The sequence below is a fragment of the Athene noctua genome, chromosome 2 (genome assembly GCF_965140245.1).
Source record: "Athene noctua chromosome 2, bAthNoc1.hap1.1, whole genome shotgun sequence".
Taxonomy (NCBI): Eukaryota; Metazoa; Chordata; class Aves; order Strigiformes; family Strigidae; genus Athene; species Athene noctua.
The window spans coordinates 144,564,108-144,587,627 of NC_134038.1; positions in this window are offsets into that span (position 1 = coordinate 144,564,108).

Consider the following 23,520-nt stretch of genomic DNA (forward strand, 5'->3'; position numbering starts at 1 on the left):
TACACTGTGCTCAGTTCTGACATACAGGAGCAAAGGCAAAAAAATACCATCAAACACAGCTGGTAAATCACCACAAATACATAGATGACTACTCAGATTAGGTGGTTTTAACCAATACTGGGTGAAACCACCAGGGTTTAAAAATACAGTTGGGAATAAGAGTTTGGGAACCATTATCAAAATTTATGAGAGATTGATTCATACCTAGATTCTCAGAAGAATCACCAAGAAATGAAACTGTATGTTTGGCTACTAAAATTGTTGGCACTTTTTATCCCTTTGATTTAGTTCAAAAGGACAATCCTTGTACAAAATCTCAATGTCATGTCAATTCTGTGTTAGAACCCATTTTCTCAGTCAAAAACTGATAGTTTTACTCGTATTGTTTCAAGATCCACAAAATGTGAGAGTGTAAGTATTATGTGGATGTAACTACATTTATACATATTTAACTGAAATTGCTTCATGAGGAAAAATCTTAGCTGTTTCACTTTCCTGGACAGGTACTACAAAATGCCATTTTGGTGTATCTACCCACTATCAAAACAGAATAACAGGAGTGAAAAAAGCAGAAAGTTCACAAATTACCCTGTTAATAACCCTTTCTCCAAAGCCAAGCTCCACATAATTTGGCCGCTTTCCAGGGCTGCAAACTAAGATAGGCAGCACAAGTCAACAGCACCTGAAGCAAAATACAAATGTCTGCTTTAATCAGAGCCATCTCAGTATATTAGAAGTAGTGAGAAACAGTTGTTTGGCTAGCCCAGTTTGCCTCACTTCTGTGGAAAGACTGATGATGGCATAACATAAAGCTTAATCACTTAAAGCATACGAGTATTTATTTCCTTTTACCATGACAGCACTGTGAGAGACAAAATGCAAGCTGTGACAGAGGCAGAATGAACAACAGATCAATTTAGAGATTTAAATATTTTAAAGTTATGTGGATCGTGTATGCTAACATCGTTGCAGATAAACTGGATTGTGAAATCCAACTTCAATTATTCAAGCCTTGCTCACTCAGCCCATTCACAGAGAAATGCCTTCCTAAGGAACTGCAAAAAGGATTACTTAGTTGATTTCCTAGATGAAATAATAGGATAAGAAGGTTCTTCATACAGTTAACCATCAAGGAAATTTTTTCAGAAGATTAACAAAAAGGGCCTAGAGAAACAAGACACAGCAGGGCAAGTCTTAATAATTGTCTCTCAAGAAAAACTAACAGGTAAGACCATTACGGAATTTAGTTGTACAGCTTGGGAAATTTCACAATTAAAGAGAAGAAAAATGATTAGTTATGCGGTAATTAACTGATTGTTGTGGTACTACTAAGAAGTAGTAAAGATAAAATAGAACACAAACAACGGCTAGCTAATATACACCTTTATTCCTGAGAAAACCTTTAGTCACAGATGGGACCTCTGACAATGAAGTCAATCTCAGTCTCAAAAGAATTAATTCTCCAAATTGAAACACGTTTTAAGGTACATATTCCTTAGGTAAATAAACCTTCAAAGGTAGGGAATGAAATCTCACTGATCTGTGGAAGACTTCTTTGTTTACTATGAAAAACCTCTAAAATTATAAATGGCAAATATCTCTGGTTGTACCCAAGTCCTATGACATCAGAAAAACCAAAGTGTATCTGAGTTTCTGTGATAGTAAGTAATTCATTAATATGCCTATTAAACTCTAACCAGGTCTTATTATTTGTCAAAAAATTCTTAGTTTGATAAGTTTGGCCCTCTTTAGGAACATGTTTTCAGCAAATCTACCTTATACAGGTTTTGCCATTGTTACAATCACTTTTTTTTTTTTACTTAAGCACACTATCTTGAAATTTTAATCCACTTTCCTAGTGGAGATTCACAATTTCAGTCATGATCACGTGGTCACGATGAGGTCATTGCTGTGTTGGGAAGGTACAGGTTTGTTGTCAGTCTTCATGCTGTATTGTGGAATTTATTCTCTCTGGGCTTTCTTACCTGTCTGCTTGCTATTTCCTTGCACAAGAAAACAAGGTATTTATCTTCAGCTCATGAATAAGTAGTCCGTTAGAGCTGAGACAGAGTAATTTGTCAATATTCTTGTACTGGTAAATTCTCAGAGTATCTTTAGAGTTCCTCTTTCAATGCTAAACAACAGATATCCCTGAAACATCCTTCAGATTCATCAAATTTAATGAGAATTGATACTGTTTCAAATAAAAGCTTATTCCTTTGGTTAAACCTCTCCAGCTCTTAAAACTTAATCACTTCATAAAGGGTTCTTTGAATTTAAATAACCTTTCAAGATGGCATCATATCTTATGGCTAGTCTTTACAGATGTAGTTGTTTAAGTTTCTCACAGAAATTTGTGAAGCGTTGCCAGAACAATTCATTTCACAAAATACATGTTCAGATGACTTTTTACATTAGTAGCTAGTTACGGCATCATATAACCCTGCCATATTGTACCTAACTCATCTCACTCTTCACTTAAGGAAAAGTATTATGTGACAGTGTCTATTAAGACATGTTTGCATCACAGATCCAATAGCAGGAAATATGCTTAATGGTTTGCTTCAATACACTGTAGTCAAAGGAACACAAATATGCACTTTAAGTGGTTTTGCAAATACATGTGGACTGTTAGCTAAAGCTTAGGAACGACTCAAGATCAACAAAGTCATTACCAAGCTAAGTTTATCACATCTTGAGTATTTTACCCTGACTGGACAGCAGCTGATATGAAATAGTTAACCACACATGAGAGATGACTTTGAAAATAAGAAATAGTTCTCCTCATTATTCACTTTGTCAGTGTCTCAGCTTTCTGAGCACAAATAAGAAGCTTCTCCAACAACTGCAACGTTAGAAAAAAAGAGCAGCGAGGGGGAAAAGCATTTCATTGCATTGGCAACTCTTTTCATGCCTCAGTTTCTCAGGATTTTCAGTTATCCATTCCAATTAGGAAACAATTACAAGAGAAACAGGAGCGAATTGAGGATGGACTTGACAAAGAAGTTTTGTTAGAGTATTGGCAGTTAGAGAGGGACCTGGGGGTGCTGATTGACAGCCGGCTGAACAGGAGCCAGCAGTGTGCCCAGGGGGCCAAGAAGGCCAATGGCATCCTGGCTTGTGTCAGCAATAGCGTGGCCAGCAGGGACAGGGAAGGGATCTTACCCCTGTACTCGGCACTGGTGAGGCCGCCCCTCGATTCCTGTGTTCAGTTTTGGGCCCCTCACTACAAAAAGGACATGGAATGACTCAAGCCTATCCAGAGAAGGGCAACGGAGCTGGTGCAGGGTCTGGAGCACAGGTCGTAGGGGGAGCGGCTGAGGGAACTGGGGGTGTTCAGTCTGGAGAAGAGGAGGCTGAGGGGAGACCTCATCGCCCTCTACAGCTCCCTGAAAGGAGGGTGCAGAGAGCTGGGGATGAGTCTCTTGAACCAAGTAACAAGCGATAGGACAAGAGGGAATGGCCTCAAGTTGCACCAGGGAAGGCTTAGACTAGATATTATGAAGCATTTCTTTCCAGAAGGGGTTGTTAGGCGTTGGAAGGGGCTGCCCAGGGAGGTGGTGGAGTCCCCATCCCTGGAGGTGTTTAAGAGTAGGGTCGATATAGCACTGAGTGATCTGGTGTAGTTGGGAACTGTCAGTGTGAGGTTAATGGTTGAACTGGATGATCTTCAAGGTCTCTTCCAAACTAGGTGATTCTGTATGCAGATACAAAAATAAAGCTACCTGACTTAAAACACAGCGCTTTGCCAGCAGCCAGCCAAGGCTCTGAAAAGAATTCCTATAAGAATTGAGGACTATCACAAACAGCATCAATTCTTACTCCAAATGCAAATCATTCTTCTCCTGTCTATCTTGCTTCCCATAAAGAGAAAACAATCCTATCAAAACAAAGCGCTCTTAAGCATCTAGTTCTTCATGTAGGGAAGGAACCAGCCAAATATGATAGACACTAGTCACCTCACGTACCATGAACTTGTAAGGTACTCATATACTTCACAATGAAAGCAGAACGAGAACCTACATAAAATAGAATGGCATACAAGAGCAGGGCAGGAGGGAGACCGTGACAAGGATATCATTACTGGAAGAGCAGGATACAAAAAAAGCTACCGAAGACATGCTGCTGCAGCTGAATTATGTAGAGCTCTGAAAAAGACCCGAGTTTGAATTTAACACACTGATTTATTCTCTGTTTCCTCACTTGTGACGTAATCATTAATCAGCTACTTTTACAGAAAGAAAAACTGGGTTTTGATTAAATTAATCATGAATACAATCCAGAAATAGTTCTCTGCAAGTATTCTTTTGAGCAAACACTTCACTCCCACAGCTTTTCACAAAAAGCTCCACAGCAGATAAAATAAGTACAAACATGATCTAAGCAAAACTCTGTTTAGCAATTGTCAAGACACTAGTGAGTAGATTTCCTCATTATTTGCTTGGCTCTGCTGGTATCTTCACGATCAGGACAAATGAGAGAGCTCTGCTGCACAGCAACAAAAGCGGGAGGAACAGAGAAAGATTTCTATCTGGGCTGGAAACCTCTCTCCTCACCTTGGCTCTAGATACCTCTGAATTTCAGGGCCAGAATTGTTTCTGGCAGTTCTCAAGAGGCAGAAAGTGAGACTGCAAGCCAAAGAATGGCTTTTGAAGCAAGGACAGGGCTCCTGCAAAAGCTATTTCCTTGCCTACAATCATTCTTTCATCTCAGGCCATTTGTCTGATCGAAGCTGCCCCACCTATCATTACTAAACAGCATTACAAGGGCAGTTCTGTTCAGTGGTACTTGAAGGTTTCAGCTTGTCTCTAGATTAAAATCACTATTCTGGAGGGATTCCTGGACAAAACTAGGAATGGGAGTCACGTGCTCAGAGAACATAAATGCGTTACCCTTTGAGCCAATATTGTAGCGCTCTGGCTCAAGAGGTTCCACCACTGTACTAAAATTAATGCTTATTACTCTAATTGCACAGCCAGATAAAATACCTGGTTTACAAATATAATGCCAACATGTTATACATGTTTAAATACAACAAAGTCCACTGAAAGATCTGAGGATTTGCCTGGAGGCTTGTGCATAACAGCCACTTTGAACAATTCTAAATTTAACCAATATGCTATAAAAACAAAATGCACAGCACTTCATATACTTGTCACTAGCACTAATTTAAACCACACTGGAATAAGCTATTTAAATGGGCTTGTTGACCTACTTTTTAATCCAAGCTTTTGGGAAAGAAAATAAGTAGTAAGTTAGAAGGTTATTTCCTATAAACCGTATTTTTGTATGATTCTTGCCACAGAGTATTTTATGAGGGTTTTTTTTCACTGAATGCAGGTACAGATTAAGCCACAGAATGTTAGGAGATAGAAAAGTATTTTAATTCCTTAGTGCCTTGAAGTGATCCTCATTGTCAGACATTTTGGAAATCATTCTGTCTATAATCAGCCTTTTCTCTGTCCTCTCAGTCACTTCCATTTGACAAGAATGAGACCATCTTAAACATTAAAAGGAGCTTGACACCATACAAAACCCCATACAAGAAAGGATAATGGAACTTTGTTTAATTTAGCTCTTTGTCATAAAAATTCTTTCCTTCAGATCATTCCAGATAATTATTCATTTCTCTTTAATGTTTGTCCCAAGCATGTATTTTTAGGTTCAACTGTTCTATTACACGCTGTACATGTAAGCTCCATTCCAAAACATTTTTTCTTAGGACAATGGTTGTTCTATATATTTCTCAATAGTATTCAAGTTAGAGAGTTGAACTAAAATAGATCAAAACAACAACAAAAAAAAAATCTACAGTGCAGTTCTCACTGATACTTTTACATTTACATGTGAAAGTTGATGAACCAAGTTAATGGAATAACTTATGGGTGAAAGTAAGCATTTACATTTTTACAGGTATAGGATTAGAAACTGAGTGTAAAAGCAGGTCTCTGGTTCAGCTTCTTGTGCCAGACAAGTAAAAGGTACTAAAGCACAAAAATACAACCGGTTTCTGGTAAAGGAAAGCTGTGAAGCTTGGCACATCTCGCTGGCATCTGCAGACTGCTGTCAGCAGGCAACTGGACAACAAAGTCCACCCGCAAGTTGGATGCAAATGAATAGCATACACAAAATCAATCAAGTTTATGAATTAATTTGATGTACAAGAGAGCATAACATAGCTAGAAGATAGAAAAAATGGCTTTGAACTACTTATTCTGTTAGGCATCTAACTGTGGCAAGATGGACTGCCATGAGCTAACTGATAATGCTTTAGGATGTTCATCCACTACTGTGTTTAAGTGACACAATACAAAAAGAGCAAAGGACCTATCAGACTAGAATAATCCTTTTCCCTTGGAGGGACAGACAGAAAGAGAAGGAACTGAAAAAAATACAGGTGAAAGCAATTTAATTATTCTGGTGTCATGCACATCAAATGTAACTGTTAATACCTTTGTACAAGAGGCCAGTGCAACTATGCACATTCACAGGACTGAAGGCTTCATCTGAGTAATAACTAACACATTGTCAATCTACATTTTTCTAGAAACCTATCTTTGGTAAAGAAGGAACATGTCCTGCTTTCCCTGGGACCTGTGAATTCCTTAGTGGCATGCATGCTTGCACTTGACAGGAATAGAGAACTGTGAAGACAAGTATTCTTAAATAGAAGCAAGGGTGGCATTTTTACCTTTAATCATAGTAAAGTGGCAGTAAAACAACCAAACCAAGCAAAAGGTGCAGAAACTACAGGGTTAATCTAATAAACAAGCATTAATAAAACTAGAAGAATCATGGCACAAAATTTATGTGAGAGCTGGCAAGGCAAGATGGAATGAGGAAGATTTACCCTTTTTTCTTTTTTTTTTTTTTTTTGGGGGGGGGGGGGGGTATGTATAAATAGTAAGGTGTATAAATAGTAAGGTGACTCCATGCAGAGTGTGGAGAATGTAAATTATCTTTCTATGTGCAAACAAGTAAAAAAATCATCACCTGAAAGCGTCAGAAGAAATAGTCTAGGGGCCAAATATATAACTGGAGAGAACGGTACAAATGCAGACTTCTAGTTACATTTAGGAGGAGTCAGATGGGACTGTACAGACAACTATAGACTACATAATCACAAGCCTACAGACCAAACAAGCCCCTTAACTTTATTAGTAGGTAAACTATAATGAGATATTTAAAAAGAGAAGCTTACTGACCCGGTATCCTTGCTATTTCATTGTCCGCAAAGCTTTAGTTAGTAGAAGCTCCAGGCACACCTTCTGTTCTCAGGGAGAGAATAAAAAAAAAAAGAAAAAAAATTATTCTAAGTCAGCCCCATTTCAGCTAATCATAGCCTGATACACCTTGCCAAGAATTTTTTCTGCCTGAATTATTGCAGGGGGGTTATATTTAGATTCTTGCACACTTGTGAGGTTAAAATCATAAACAGAAACCTAACAGGAGACACAAAACAGATCTTTTACTTACATTTTAAGAAATATACATATAATTGAAGTTGCACATCAAAAGTTAAAGGGACAATTTAAATGGGTACAAACTGCATGCAGAAACAATCGAGACTACTTTCCAAGAACCTAATAACAGTCAGTCACTGGTAAAACCTGTAAGTACTCCTTATAAGAAAGATGACACTGAGGATTAAAAGGAACACTTGGGTGAACAGGTTGATTTAAATTGTGGTTTTACTAGAATTTAACATAGGGTATTTTTCAGAAGGCTTTCAGATAATCATCCTACTTTATGATAGTACGTGTCAACATTTCAGGCAATATCTCTATGCATGAATAAACCAAAGCAGCAACCGTTTTCTTCAGCAGACAGTACTTCTCACTTCAGTGTAGAGCACAGGCAGATCCCGCAGCTATTTTAGCATAAGGCGTGTCCAAGTGAACTCTGGCTACAGAGAAGAGGACTTCTTCAACAAAACAAAAGACATTACCAAGGGGGGTGGAGAGGAGAGGGTTGCAAAGGTACAAGGGAAGGTTTGCACTGCAGAGTGTGGGGCTGTCTCTCCTTCCCTCTCTGCTCCATTAACTCTGCCCATGCGGTACCTGCTCCATGTCACCTATAAGGCTGCAGAACTGCCCCTTCTTTCAACACGGTAAGGGAGAAAGCTGTGTGCTATCTCTGTGGTACACTGCCTAGATCAGCCCAAAATGTGTGGCTTTTTCTAGCGGATTCATGTTTAGTGAACACAAGTTATAAACCTGAACCCCAAAATACTCCTCAGGACCTTTGAGCGCCTGCCAGATTTCTCCCTTTGGTGTTCTTCAGGGCATAAAATGTGAGCCTTGGCTGAGGAAAGTGACAAAGGAAAGCACAACACGCAGTCCATGAGTCAGGCCTTTGACTTGCACAGTCTAGAGAAAGGCTTGGCTTTTTGCAAAATACTTGTGGTTGTTTTAACACACACAGGATATCCACAGGTATTCACCGCAGACAGATGCCCACCATACTTTTGCCAGCAAGAGTGCCCAATACCACATATTTACCAGCTTTATATTTCTTTAAAATAACATGGGTTTGGGATTGTGAAGTTACCACTGCTATTTCAAGGAACTCCCAGGACAAATTAATCTTTACAACTATAACAGAACTGTTTATAGCCATAAAGAGGTATCATAATGCATTTGGCTTTTAAAAATACATATACATGGTGGTTTTGATACTCATTTTTCACACCATTCTTTTGTCAATATTTTCCTCAAGTCTGAAGGCAGGCCCCAAAGATAAGAGAGGACTAAAAGAAAATATATCAGTGCCTTTAAGGTTATCCTTTCTTGGGCTAGCCAGGAGAAATCTGAGCCTACAACTATGGGACAGAGATTTGACATCTAACTCTGTTCAAATCACGCACGTATCACAAACCAAAGTCTCAAAGCAAAATAAAACCACCCAGAGGTAGAAGGAAAGTGAAAGTAAAGGAAATCACACAAGGTGTGACTTCATCCAGAGGATTTAGTGAGCCAAAGCTACACAGACCTTATCAGCTCAGCACTTTTCCCATCAGGATGGGGTTACTTGAGAATATATAATTTCACCCCTCACCTACATCAATCAGTACAAGTTTTTAAGTTTGCCTGCTGAAATTAAGTGTCCTACTACAAAGAACAAGGAGTCAGGTCAGGAGACCTAAGGTTTAGCCACATGGGCAATGACCCCAGACAAGGACAGCCAGGACAGAGAGCAGTTTATAGCTGCTCGTCAGAGGTGAGAGCAAGTAGGGACTGGCTTCCTGCCGCCACTGGTAGCCAAAAAGAGCCAATGAAATTACTACTGTGTTCCTCAGCAAAAACTTTGTGATTTTCTGCAGGAACTGATGTAATTATCATGCAAGTTTTAAACAGATGTAGGATCTTTTCCAAAGAGCAACTAAGTTCGCCTGAACAGCTCTACAAGGGTGCTACCAGACCTTTCATGGCTGTCAAGGCCGGAAGGTGAAAGCATCATAGCAAAGAACAGTGACTTACCACTTCATTCAGACACATCTGGTTATCACCCAGAAGCCACTGTATCTCTGACCACCACAAGAGACCTGTCCAGTAAGCCAGACTGCAAGAAGCACTCATGCTATAGGAAATCTATTTCTGTAATAACCAGAATTAGAAACTGTCACACAGAAACATATCTAATGAAATTAGGAATTTGGGCTGGGACTCTTACTCCCATGCAATCACTTCCCTCCATCCTTATTATTCAAAGCCAGCAATGGGCTGACAGCAGAGGACCAGCTCTGATGAAGCATAGGAGGGAAAGAGAGCAATCGCAGTTCTTTGTTAGAGAAAACCATTAAAAAAAGGGATCAGCCTTTACCATTTATTACTGAGTTCCCAAGTACGTCGATAAAAATCATGACATAACTTCACCATCTCCCTTTACTCTGGGCAGATCATACGTACACCCTCCAAAAGTTGAAAAAACGCGGACAACTATTTTTCATGAAAACATGATGTTTATGATCACTGTAATGGATTTCATTGGCATGGAGAGTACAGGTTCAGAATCGGAGGGAATATAGCTCAAAGCATATTTACATCTAATCTAGCAAAAATTTCCAAACAAGTTTTAAATACTGTTCTGTTGCACCTCTAAACAGCAAGCCTTTTATGCAGTACAGGCTTTTAATACACTTACCACACAACCCATACCCACCCACTTTCCCTGTTCCTATTGCTGTATACTGCATTTCCTTTTGGCAACTGTACCTAACCTACTTCCAAAAAAGAACCAAGAGCAGCACAGTGTTGATCAGAGAAATCTATCACAATAGGAAAAAGATATGGTTTATAATATGAAAACAGGGAGAACCAGTAGAGTGCAATTCTAGAGCAATTGCTTTTAAGGTTGTGTACTTTTTTGATATATTTTACCTCTTGTTGTGGATGAAATCGATGGGCCCACACTGTTTTTTAAAAATCTAAAATAGACAAGTCTCTCTTTTATGACTTAAAAACATAATTTAGCCTTTGCTGAGCAGACTTATTTCTATACACAAAGCATGCCAGTCAATTACATCGAAACAATTTCATTCAGGTCACTAAACATCAGTAGGTAGCATGATGTAGTGCCAGGAGTGTATTATACAAGAGCACAGCAATTTTGAGGTTTGGAATTGAAATGGAAATTGCAACGTGAATGAATATTGACAGTAAGCACATATAGCAGCAGGGAGCATCCTGCAATTGCCCAGGGCCATGTGACCAACCCATTCCTGACAAGGAATCCTTCTCCCACATCGTACAACAACAACATTGTATTTTCTTAATTTAAGATAATTTCTAGCATTTGCATGCAAACTGTTGTACAAGTGTAGGAGTCACATGTATCAAGAAAGATTATTTTTTTTAAATGACATTATTACATTTAATTTCATAGTTCTAGATTTAAAAACTATTTTATTCTCTCTCATAATTGAAGGCTTATATTTAAATCTGAAATAAAACAACATTAGGTATTCCTGGCCTCACTTTCTCTCTCTGAGGATGAACTAGAATTGGTCATGACTTATATTTATTGATCCAACATTTCCAACATCTTTGAAACTCAACTCTAACACACTGAAAGATATTTTGTTTTGGCCATTGTTCATAAAGGCCCCCTTGATATCTGCCAAATAAAGGATTTTGGCATTTTCTTACCAAAAAATCAACAAGATACATATCAGCTTCTCGCCACTACAAACAATTGCTTAATCAAATAAAACTGACCTGGAGTCATATCCTCTATAATACACAGTATGTCTCTGGAAACTCTATGGCTCCTAAAAACAAATTTTAAAAATGCATTCTACTTTAAAAAAACCCCTGCCTCAGTCCACCATTACTACATTTAATTCAAAGCCAACATATTCTGTTGACCAGGAGGTAACAGAGAATTCCTCCAACTATTTGCTTTCTCTGTCCAAAGTGATCGTTTATTTTTTACCACTTAAAAAACCATCACCTCTAAAGATGAGGGCTCTTTCTTAGCTGTGATTATTAGCTCTTGGCTAATATATTCTGACAATCAGAAGTATTACTTGCGGAATTTTTTTTCCATATGATGGATTTTATTGGCTGCTCACTCTAGCAATATCTAAATTATCATCATGTTACACCAAACAGAGATTGTCTTTCCTCTAAAAGATTTAGGGCTATGACAAAATTTGGCCTGGATTTAATTGACTCAGATTATCTGCTGAATTAGTCAGTTAAGGGCTCTAAAAATTGATACTTGCATGCTAATTTTACCTTTCTCTTGTCCTGCAGTTTCTCACCACAAATGCAAACAACAGACAACATTTTTAAATGGAGTATTAGATCTTTAAAATTATGGAGCAAACGATGGATAAATGAATTAACTCATTTTGTATTCTTTGTAGCAATACTGAGATTAAACAGTTAGTCTGTTTGTTAATTACATGTATTCAGTGTATTTCAATTGTTTATATACCAGCAATGTTTTGAAGTATTACTCCACAACACCCTCAGTAGCTTTTTCAAAAGAAGGGATGACAAAGAAATCTCTTGGGAAACCACCAAAAGCAATTTTTAGATGGCTAATTAACAGCTGCAACCCCCAGCAACATAAAAGAATTAATGTGAATGCTCAGTTCCATCAGAAATTTGTTTCAAGGTAACAGCTGTCACACAAGAGTGAACCAAAAAGAAAAACAGGTGGAATAATCACTTAATGGTCTCTGAAATCTTTCAGGGTTCATTTCTGCAAGACTAGTCAGCGCTTATGTTAGTGTGACAATGCGCATTAACGTTACTTAACACAAGAAACATCTTCAGGAATCAGGTTGGAGTGTCTCAAATATTGAGGGTGAAAAACTGGCACCACTGACACTGAGGAACTGCCACAAGAGCAGCAGGACCAAGACTTTTCCCCCTTCAATGCCTCCGCCCCCCTTCCAGCCTGAATCTTCAGATACCACCTCCACCTTTGCCTCTCTCCACTCAGCTGCTGCAGCACCCCACACAAACCTGCCTTTGACAGAGGTGAGATTCACTATTTGCAAAACCTTTGCAAAAGTTTTCTCTGTCCAAAATTACCATTTATTTTTTACTATTCAAACAACATCATTTTTGAGGATGAGGGCTATTTCTCAACTGTGATTATTACCTCTTGGCTCATATACTCTAACAATCAGAAGTATTACACTATGGAATTTTTTCCCCACATGATGGATTTCATCAATTGCTCTCTAGCAGAATCTGAACTACCACCATGTTACACCAATCAGAGATCATCTTTCCTGTGAAAGATTTAGGATTATGACAAGATTTGGCATCATTTAAAGTTGTGGTTAAATGCAGTTCACTGCCTCCACACTGCTGCTTTTATCCTCTACACACTGGCAATACAGGATCACATTTTCACTTTCAAAGGCCAAAAATCAAAGAACTAAACATTTTCCAATTCTGTTCTTCTAAAAGAATGTCCAAGGGGGAAAACAAATGTCCCACATCTTGGGGAACATGGAGTGAAACCAGGAAGAAAAACTGCAGTATGTTCCTAAAAGCAATGATTCTCCTAAGGTGGAACCAGCACAAATCCTTTGTGTGTTAAACGAATATGAATTACACAAATATTTCTTCCACAAGTCCTTGTTAACCTAAATCACAAACTTTTTCAAACTCTGCTCTTCATTAGGAAAGAAACAAGAAAAATCAAACCCTACAAAGTCTAAATAAAGGTTGTTAGAAAATTTATTTTTAAGAAATAGGATATGGCTGGATATAGATATGGCTGGTTCTATTTACAAATCTTTGATGCCAAATAATTAACCAAAGTAGAAACTACCACCATATCAATCACTGAAGAGCTTCAGGCAGTAGTGTCCAAAACAACTGTCACAAATCGTGACAGTGCATGTTCCAGTAGAGGCTTTTATCATTACCATGATGAGCCTTACACAGTTTAAGCATATTTTACAAACTAGAAGATATTTTACTAATTTATAATATCTATCAAATCAGAGAGAATTATGTATTCCCTGACTCAGTAACCATGAGTTCATTATACCTGTGAAACAGCACACAGGATAATCTCAGAAAGTCTGAAGGTATACACTGACTGCTCTAGCATTTTCCATAAAGTTTGGATTAGACAAAGATATTTGAATTTGAGAATTAAGAAGTGCAACAGGCACAGCCCAATTCTTAATGCAGTAGCTACAGTTTCAGTCAAGTAAAAACAAAAAACATTAGCGTGGGCACTTAACGATGGTTTAATATAGACACAAAATATATGAATCATGACAATTAAATAATGACTCATCAGGGAGGCAAGTAAGCAAAATCAGTTCCTTTTTTAACCCTGTATAACATAAGAGTTCAGCATTTTTTTTTTTTTAATTGCAGTAATATTACTTCTGAGGGCCAAATATAATAGCCAAAAAAAAGCCCCTTTCAAACTGTATAGACATTTGTCTACATTTTCCTTTTCTAAAAGTGATTTTCAATTAAGCATCATGCCCACTTACCAAGAATATATTTGAATATACAACTATGCTCTCAAGTATTCCCAAAGCAAGCCACAAACTTTCATGGATGGATTTAAAAGCAAAAATTTCACAGTATTCTCATTGTCTGAAGTATAGGAGCTGACTGCAAGAATATGCCTGACTAGCAACACAGTGTTGATATTTCTTCAGTCACACACCAGTCAGAGCTGATTAGAAATTAGGTTTGATTCCTATTTTGGTGCCTTTTTTAAAATTTTGTTTTATAACCTAGGGAAATCTGAGTCTGCACCACTTTTTCATAACACATTCTCACAGCAAAATAGGAGTTGGACAATGAAACAAAAGAGGAAAAAGTTATGCTCCCCACACCAGCCTCATCCTTCAAGAAAATCTGAGGCTAAATGATCAATTCTCTTCTTACCTAAGGGTTCTTTCCATCATGAAATCTGCCATAGGGTAAAGAAGAGAAACAATCTTACGAAGCTAGAGAAACAAGGCCCAAAAAGAGTAGGCCAGGTACTTCAAAATTCTTCTCTAATGGATCAAATGACTTCTTACTAATACAGATCTTCCTTATAAACTGTAAGCACAATTAAAATGGGACTACTTGCCTTCTTCAGAAGATAAAGCTCCTTCTTATTTTGCTACTTAATTTCTGCTGTGTTGACTTGAGATTACTTTTCTGATTGGTATGGTGGTTCTGTTGCTCTGAGTAGATGTGTCCCTTCCTAAAGTGAAATTATCAGGTAACAGTCTGTGCCTCCTAATACTCTGTGGGCACTTTACAGACTGACAAAGGGGCTCAGGAAAAGGAAAGGGAAAGAATCTTAGAGTCCTGATGTGTCTGAGATGCAACACATGGCATGTCAGATGCAAATGAAAAATCTACACTGCAACTAGCTTTTATTTTGTTGCAGGGGAAGAGACACCAAAAAAAAGTTTATTTTTACAAGCACCTCAATTCATTTGGACAAGCTGTTACTCACAATTCCTTCTCTGCTTTCCCCCACTCCCCAACTTGCTAAACACCTGTATATTCTCCAAGTTTAAGCATTACTATTGCTTTGTCATTTTAGCTACTCCACAGCAGGGATTAGTATCCTTTATGAGACCATTTACTGAACTATCAGGCAAAATAAAAGGTTAATAGTTCAAGAGTATCTACAAGGAAAATGGATCAAAAGCCATTCCTGGTATAACCTCATTGACTTAATGGACTCAGCTGTTATTGCCTGTTTTATACACAGTGTCTTTGAAGTAAACAAAACATAAGGGCTTTTAGAGGTTGTTATACATGATAATGAAATGGATCAGAATAATTACTTGTTTTAAGCACATTCCTCTGTCTCAACTTCATGATTTAATTAAGACACACTAAAGAGTAAATAACATATATTACAAGAGTAGTAGAGTTTGGCTTGCTTTCTTTAAGCGTAGGTAGTGTTTATGGTTTTAATGCTGGGGTGAATTTCATTATTAACTGATGTTCCTTTTGTTGGTATTATATCCCTGCATTTAATGAATTAAGACTAGTATTGACAAAATTTGAATTAGCTAGATTTTCCTGTGTGAGAAGAGAAAGGACAAAGACATACCAAGTGATGCTGCAAGCCTTCAGGGTAGCTAAGAAAAGAAGCTGGCATTCCATTAACACACACACACACACAAAAATCACTATTGGGGTAAGCTACACAGCTCTGTGAAAGGATAAGAGCTGGAGTGGGACTTTGCTTGCCAATAGGCAAGGTTCAAGGGCTCACTGATGTAAGGTCATGTTGAAATAGATTACGTTTGAGATGGAGTCTCCAGTGATTTAGTTGAACTTTATGTTCCAGATGTCTTGATGTAAAGGTGCACTTCCATAACATTTAGGAGCAGCGAGAGACATGTTTTATAACCCCTTTGTTTCTGTAAAGGCCCTTACAGGAAAGGATTTAGCACAATGGAGATTTTTTCATATTTTCACATTTGCTGTAGAATTGCTATCAGAGATATTTGTTCAATAAGTATATACACCTGTTATATTTAAATTTAAGAAAACTGCGTTTATTTTCAAGAACCCACTGTGTTGACAAAAGATTACTTACACAAATCAGCTTGACAACAAAATTTATGAAGCCTGATGACCTTTGCATAATGTCCTGTATGATGTGGTATATTCTAACAGTAGATTATGGATGGTATGAGCAGTTTAGGAAAATGTCACTTAGTAAAATATCTCTGAAGGGAAAAGGGAGTAAGAAACAATCAGGTATTACTATTTGCAAGGGCGCATTGCAAGAAACTTCTCCCAAAAATATTGTCTCCAAGAGGCACACATTGTTGTTCCTGCCCTTTTCTTATGAAAATCACTGCTATGTATTAACACTTATGTCTACAATTGAGGCCTTTAGGCATGTGCACCCCAGCAGTGCTCTCAGGCAAAAATTTATTAACTTTAGTAAACATCATCCTAGCATCTTTCTGCTAGTGAGCCCGTACAGAAGCAGTATTATCATACACCCTCATCATGCAGATAGTTTGATCAGAATATCACCATAGGGATGATATAGACGCAGAACCATGAATTATTTTCTCTTCTAAATAGAGAAGGTCGGGAGATATTACAAAGATGAGATATAAAAAATGAAGGGTATCTATTTAAAAACCCTTTGTTGAAAATTTCATTACAGAATATGTGAGGAATAGTTAAAGGACAGCTATATTTCTTTGGTCTACTGACATAAAGAGAAGGATAGGAATTTGATAAAACAGGGTAATTTGCAAGGCATAAACTATGGTAGGGAAGAAATAAAGGTAGGAAGTTTCAGGCTAAATATTGTAAAATGCTGACAGTTGGTCATATCTGTTTTACAGAGGAACTCTATCACTTGGGACATGTAACACTAGCAAGCCAAAGCACTGCAAATTTGTGGAAACACAGGTATGAATTAGATACTGTAATATTTTCAGCCTCATCTTGATTCTTGGACCACGGGCAAATGAAAAAGGGACCCAGTTAGCAGTAGCAATGTTTATAATATTTGCCATTCTTTTTGCAACCAGCTCAGCTTGAAAGTTGCAGTCCTCTGAATACAGGCAACACTTATTCATGTATTATACCTCGAGATGGATATCCACCCCTTCTCTCCCTCACACAGGTTGAGAAACCATTAAAGAGAACAAAACAGAAAGGCACAACCTGTCAAACTGCACAGCACTAGAAAGGTTATCGTAATACAGTTGCAGGCTGCTGTCTTTTCCAGCCCATACGACAGATGAAAAATTTTATGCTTGTGACAAAAACAGTAACAAGGATAGAAAATGGCACCACATGAATCCAGCTTTCTGACAGGGTTCATAATGAGAATCAGAACTGTGCAAAATTAATCTAATCCTGTCACAGCATTAGAACTCAAGTCACAGGGGACTTGCTTATATCTATAGTTTCATATACATTATCTCAGAAGTACAAAGCTTATGTGGGAAAAAAAGATACAAGACCAGCATTCTGAAGCTGAAAGAGGATTGCAGTATTGTAAAATAATAGGGACAATCTGGTAGAACAGCAGCCTCAAGCCTCAGCATTGTAAATGCAGCTTATTGCACTGTGAGTGCATACTAGTGCAAGCATTTCTTTTCAGGCACAAGTGACAAACCACAATCTAAAGATTATTTCCTCTGATCTAGAAGATGAACTGTATAGTGGCTTTTTGTCAGTCATATGCATAAACCTCACCATTTTAAGAAAAAGATGTACTAGTATCCATTTGCCAACTGAGCTCGTATTACAGAGCAATGCTGTGTGGTATTCTTTACATGGCAATATATTTTTTTTTTAATTATTATTTTTAAAAAGTTTTACTGACTTTCCATCTTACTTTTGAATCTGTAGGAACTGTCTTCAGATTAACATCAGCTTCCTTTGTTTTCCAATCACCTCTCAAATTATATCTCAGAATTTTAAGTGCATCAAAACCAGTTCTTTAAACAGCATTGTGTTTCTAGGACATGAAGAATACATTTGCTACATAATGTACACACAAAACGCTATAGATCAAAAATACTGTAAAATTAGGCGTTAGCTGGCAGACACATCACTAACTGTAGACACATTCTTAATCTAGGGAGAATGCTAAGTATCACTGAGGGACCTCCATTTTACATGCATCTCCCAATTTGGAGAAATTGTACTTCAGATATGAAAAAATATCTAGGATAAAATACTCTCCCTTTCTCATTACTTTCCCTCCAGACTCATTACTCAGTTGATACCGAAAACACACATGAGAGTACAAGTTAACCCCTTCTTAGCTAAAAACCCACAAAACTACATTTACTTTGCATCCCAGTGGGCTGCATCAGGCACAGTTGGACATTAGTAAGTCTGCACAATGTAACAGGTAGCAAGATAGCTTGACTCCTACAGTTGAAAATAACTTATTAGTCTGGGCTGAAAGTTGCACAGATTCACCCAGTTTGTCAGAAGGAAACCACAGGGTCCTTCTCTGGAAGAATGATTAGGTTACTTCCACTCAGCCCATTCTTCATATGTGAAAAGAGATCCTACTTCATTGGATTGTAAAATCCTATGTGCAATTATTTAAACATACATCTTTAAAAAGCATAAGAAAACCCAAAGTTCTTTAAAATGTTTTTGAGAAGATACAGACTGGAACAAATATAAACATTGGGAGGCATATATGTAAGACAAGATCTTGCACTACTAAGTTATTACAAGACTAAGCATTATCCATTGTTTCATGTCTTTTTTTAAGATTTAACACTACACAGATAAAATGCTGTTCAAGATAGAATAAATCTTTTGGATGACATTAAATGCTGGGGCACCTATAATTAAAAACACAAATTATTTTTACTCATTTACTATATCTATTATTTGCCTGTTGTGACAGTCGCTTAGGTAAACATCTTCGTATACACTTTCAAAATCTAGTATGGCTTTCCTCTTGTAAGATCACCATGCTCCCAGTGCAAGGTAACACTTCTTGCTTCAGAGAATAAAATTTCTCTAATACAAAAGAAAAGCCTAAAGTACCATATTTTGAGTTATTTTCCTTCATTGCAGAAGACACTATTTTCATTACTCCTTCCCCCACTATAGTAATCTGTATGGTTTAAACCTGTAAATTAACAGAGAAGCCAACGCACTGGCACAAAGCATCTTTACATACAAAAAAAGATTCAACTTCTGTTACCAATATAAACACTGATTATAAAGTTATGGTGGATATACCCTTGGAAAAGGGTAGGATGTAAAGAGAAGTATAACAGAAAATGGCTTATTTACAACCCTTCTTTAAGGACAGCAAAGCATTCTCTCAATTGCATTGTCAAGGTTTTGAGCATCTCATTAATTTCTACAGTAGAAGAAGGCTCAAAAAACAATAAAAGGAGCAGAGAGGGATGGAGCAACTTAAATGACAGTGATATTACGTGCATTATTAACATCTCCCTGAAGATGTAGAAGCTTGTTGCAGTCATTTGGTTGAGAAGATACAGGCACAGCAGAAAGGTCATGAGAAACTGGATTGAGAAGGAAGCCTGATTTACCAGCCTATCAGACTACTGCTTCAGCTAATGGAGAACATGGCTGTGTGGTACCATCTACAACTATTTTAAAGTTTATTTTCCTCCTTACATATCTTGCTTCTACTTGTACAATCAAGGTGTTGGACTTGTATTTTCCAGGACACACTGGTGACAGGGAGATGATTTGTTTAAGCTTTTCTGACAAAGCTAACTTTAGCAAGCATGAGGAGTGATTTTTTTTTTTTTTTTCCCCCACGTGAACCCATTTGAACTGCAGGGAAACTCTTTGGGGTACCTTTAATGAGTTTGTGAGACTTATTAGTCCTGCAGGAAAAGTGTTTCATATGGAAATGGAGATGTTAAAGGCTGGAAATAGCAATCTCCAGGAAATGAGAGTGTAACCAGTAATAATACTGGATTTAGAGCAAGAGGCAAGCACTGGAAAGATAACCTGTATCACTCTCCAGTTCTTCCAAAGGTTTACAAAAAGCAATTGGCACAGTATCAGTAAAGGGCAGTGGAGGGTGAAAAAAATCCCACGCTCTCAAACTGCCCATGTCTCCAGACATTCTTAGTGAACTTGGGGTATTTCCACCCCCAGATAAATCAGTAAATTGTCAGCTGGTGCCCTCACACACCCCTCCACAAATGAATGTTTCAAAATTTTTAACAAAGATAGAGTCACAATAGTAGTATAGTCAAAAATAAACCTTCACACTTGTATTAAATATTCAGGTAAAAGTTAATTTTTTGTGTTGAGATATTAAACAACTGGTTGTTCTAGCAAGATCATAGCCTGTAGGATTTCTGCAGTGGTCAACAGTTTGGTGGCATTTTTGTGAGACAGAATATCACATGCTGAACAACATGAGACTTGTATTAAAAGGTCAAGAGCTGTAGTATACAGATAAACACAAAACTGGAAGCTTCTACTTTGTGTTTGTCAAAAATACCCAGAATTTTTTAGTATTATTTGTGATTTCCTCTTGAATTTCAATTAAATAATAGCTTTATATTTATAATAGAGCACACACAGCTTCTGTGACACAACCAGCAGTGCTGAGACAACTGCCTCCCAAGCTCAAAGGTGACCAGTGTCCCAGCCCTAACTTCCAGGGGAAGTCCCACACCTCCATGCCATGTGTTTTCTTGTTGCTCTGCAATTGTCTGGTTGACATTTTTAAAACCATACCCATGTGAACCCAAAACATACTATCCATTTTCCATTAGGACCATGAAGTGCTTATAAGTATAGAAAGCAAATACATATTTGTACACATAAGTAAATAAATATAAATTTACTCATGCTCAATAAGTATATATAGTGTCATCCATGCATATGCACACAGATATAAACAGTGTATATAAATATACACTGCATAAACAGGGATTTAAATTATATCTGTGTACATATATGTACACAGATATAATTAAATTTCTACAAGTATAGGTATAAAATGTATAAGACATTCTTTAACAAGAGCAATTTATCAATAAAAGTGTAAATGCAAGTATCAAACAATCATGGACCACCTCCACACACACTTTCCAATACTGCTTAGCAATCCCTAAAATATCAGGGAGAAGATGGGTTGTGGAAGAACTTCAAAGGCAGGGGGTGCCAAAAAGATTGGGGGTGGGAAAGGAGAGTAAACAAGCTAGAACATGTCCAAGGGTTATGGGCCCATCCTAGGAGGTCCACAAAGGGGCCCCTACCATGTATGCAAGAGGAAGGACAGTCCTGTGAGCTGGGTAGAGAGGCCTCCACCTGTGGCTCTTGCTCCAGAAGATAACCATCCAGTACTACCAGGCTGGGAAACCTCTGTGCAATGCTGCAAGACAGGCATCACTGTCCACAAATAAGGGGAAACAGGAACAAAAGGGCAGTTTCAAAAGAACATGTGTGCATTGATGGTCCAGGATTTCCAAAAATTTAGATTGTGTACAGGCTTATAAAGGGTGCAGTGTTGTGCTATACACGTTTTCATACCAGTTCTTAGATTGATGTCTTCAACATACTGTGAAGTCAAAAGCAATGAACAAGTCATTTTCAGATTATAATTATGTTCCAGGAACACCATATATAGAAGCCAGCATAATATCCATTCAACTTATTTATTCCAGTTTTCATCATGCACTGCGTAATATGAAAACTCAGTAACTCAAACACATACATATTCATGCAGTTTAAGTTACATTCATGTGGCTTTGTAATGGGAAACAGAATATTTCTTAGAATAAATTTCATCTTTTCCTAGAAGTAAATATCCAATATATGTGAAAAACATTTGAAAGCTTCATTTTGTCATTCATAGAAGACAACAGAAAAGCCACTATGTAATGTACCAGCATATAAACACAAATGAACTTAGCTAGCCTCAGTGCTTCTACTGCAACTGTTCCCATGATCCTTGCCTACCAAATTCAGCCTAAACCCACTCAGTTCTAATTTTTTTCCTGGTACAAAACAATGACACTTTGAACACCACTAAAACCCAAATGGTGTTATATCCCTAAATACATTAGTCTCATATGTTTGCAGGCAGATTAAAAACAAATTTCTGTGCCTGCTTGTTATGAAACAAACTGCTCACCTCATTATCTTCACTTCTGCTGGTTAGTATGATTTTGGACTTCAAAAGAGATAGTGAGTCCATGGGCTGTTTCAGACCATCTGCTGCTACACTGCATTAAAAGTGAATGTTCATTGGTTTTAGTGTCCTGCCCAAAATCCTCTCAAAAATAGAGAATACATAGGAGCGCTTAAACAGTTTGAGTATATTTTGCAAAGCTACTATGAATGTGCATTTATGTCCCCACACAAACCCTCATTGCAAACAATTCGTGTTTGCTCATTACAAAATAAATTTGTGGAGGAAGAGTTAGAATCTTAGGATAGAGAAAAGAGAAAAGCAGCTGCCCATACAGGAGTACCTACCTTCCCCCTCTGTTTTCTGCTGCCCTTCTCTGCTTCAAGGAGGATAGGTCTTCCTATTTGCCTCAAATTTTTGCTTAAGTTTAAATCATTCGCTGTACTGAGCCTCTTGACATGGGATGATGTGATTGAAGTAGTTTTGAAGACCTCCACAGCCACTACCAGGGCCTGCTCCATTAAGCAGTGGATCTCACATCTACAAGGAAGAGCTAACATTTTCATAGCAAGAACAAGAAGCAAATTAAGTCCTATTAAGCTTCTCCTCCTCCCTCAAGGTTACTATCTCAAGGTAATGACAATATATGAGATAAGTCCTGTCAACCTCAGCAGGACACATTAAATTCTTGTTAAATATGGATTAGATGAGTACTACAAAAATCATACAGTTATAAAGGGTACATCCATTTAACTATCTGGCATCCACTGCAAGCCCAGAGCAACAGCAGGAACTTCTGGAAAAGATGTACAGGGAGCAAGCAAGCTTTATGAGAATGTCACAATTCTCACAGTATCATTTCTGAGGGAGAAAAATTCAGAAGTACATGCAAATCTTTTCATTATTTTAAAACACCAAATGAGTCCAAGGAAGTTGTATAATATTAAGAACAAAGTAACTGAAAAAAAAAAAAAAAAAAAAAAACATGAGATGCAAACAACAGCTGAATAAAGTGAATGTTTTATAGGGAAGGACAAGAATATAAAATAAATTCTCTTTCATATACAACTCCTATAAGCCCTTAATTTTCTGCAAGTGTAACAGGGCATAACCCAGTGTTGCCACACCTGTGATGGATTCTTCAGGGTGTAATGCTGAGTGAGTAGCTGGAGAGTCACTTACTCTGCAAAGGCAGCAAGAAAAATATTGGACAAGTAAGCTTCCTGAACACACACTTAAAACTGATAAGTAAATCTGAACACAGGAGTGATGAAGTGTCTGCTCTACTATCTGCTCTGTAAAGAGAAAATATCCTCTTGGTTAGAACAGGTGATTGAAGTGCTCAATAGACTGGCCACAGAGGCTGAGAGCAAAGCCTACAGCAGAAAATGATTGTGCACTCACTTTAGCTGAAGGATTCCTTAAATTCCAGGGCAT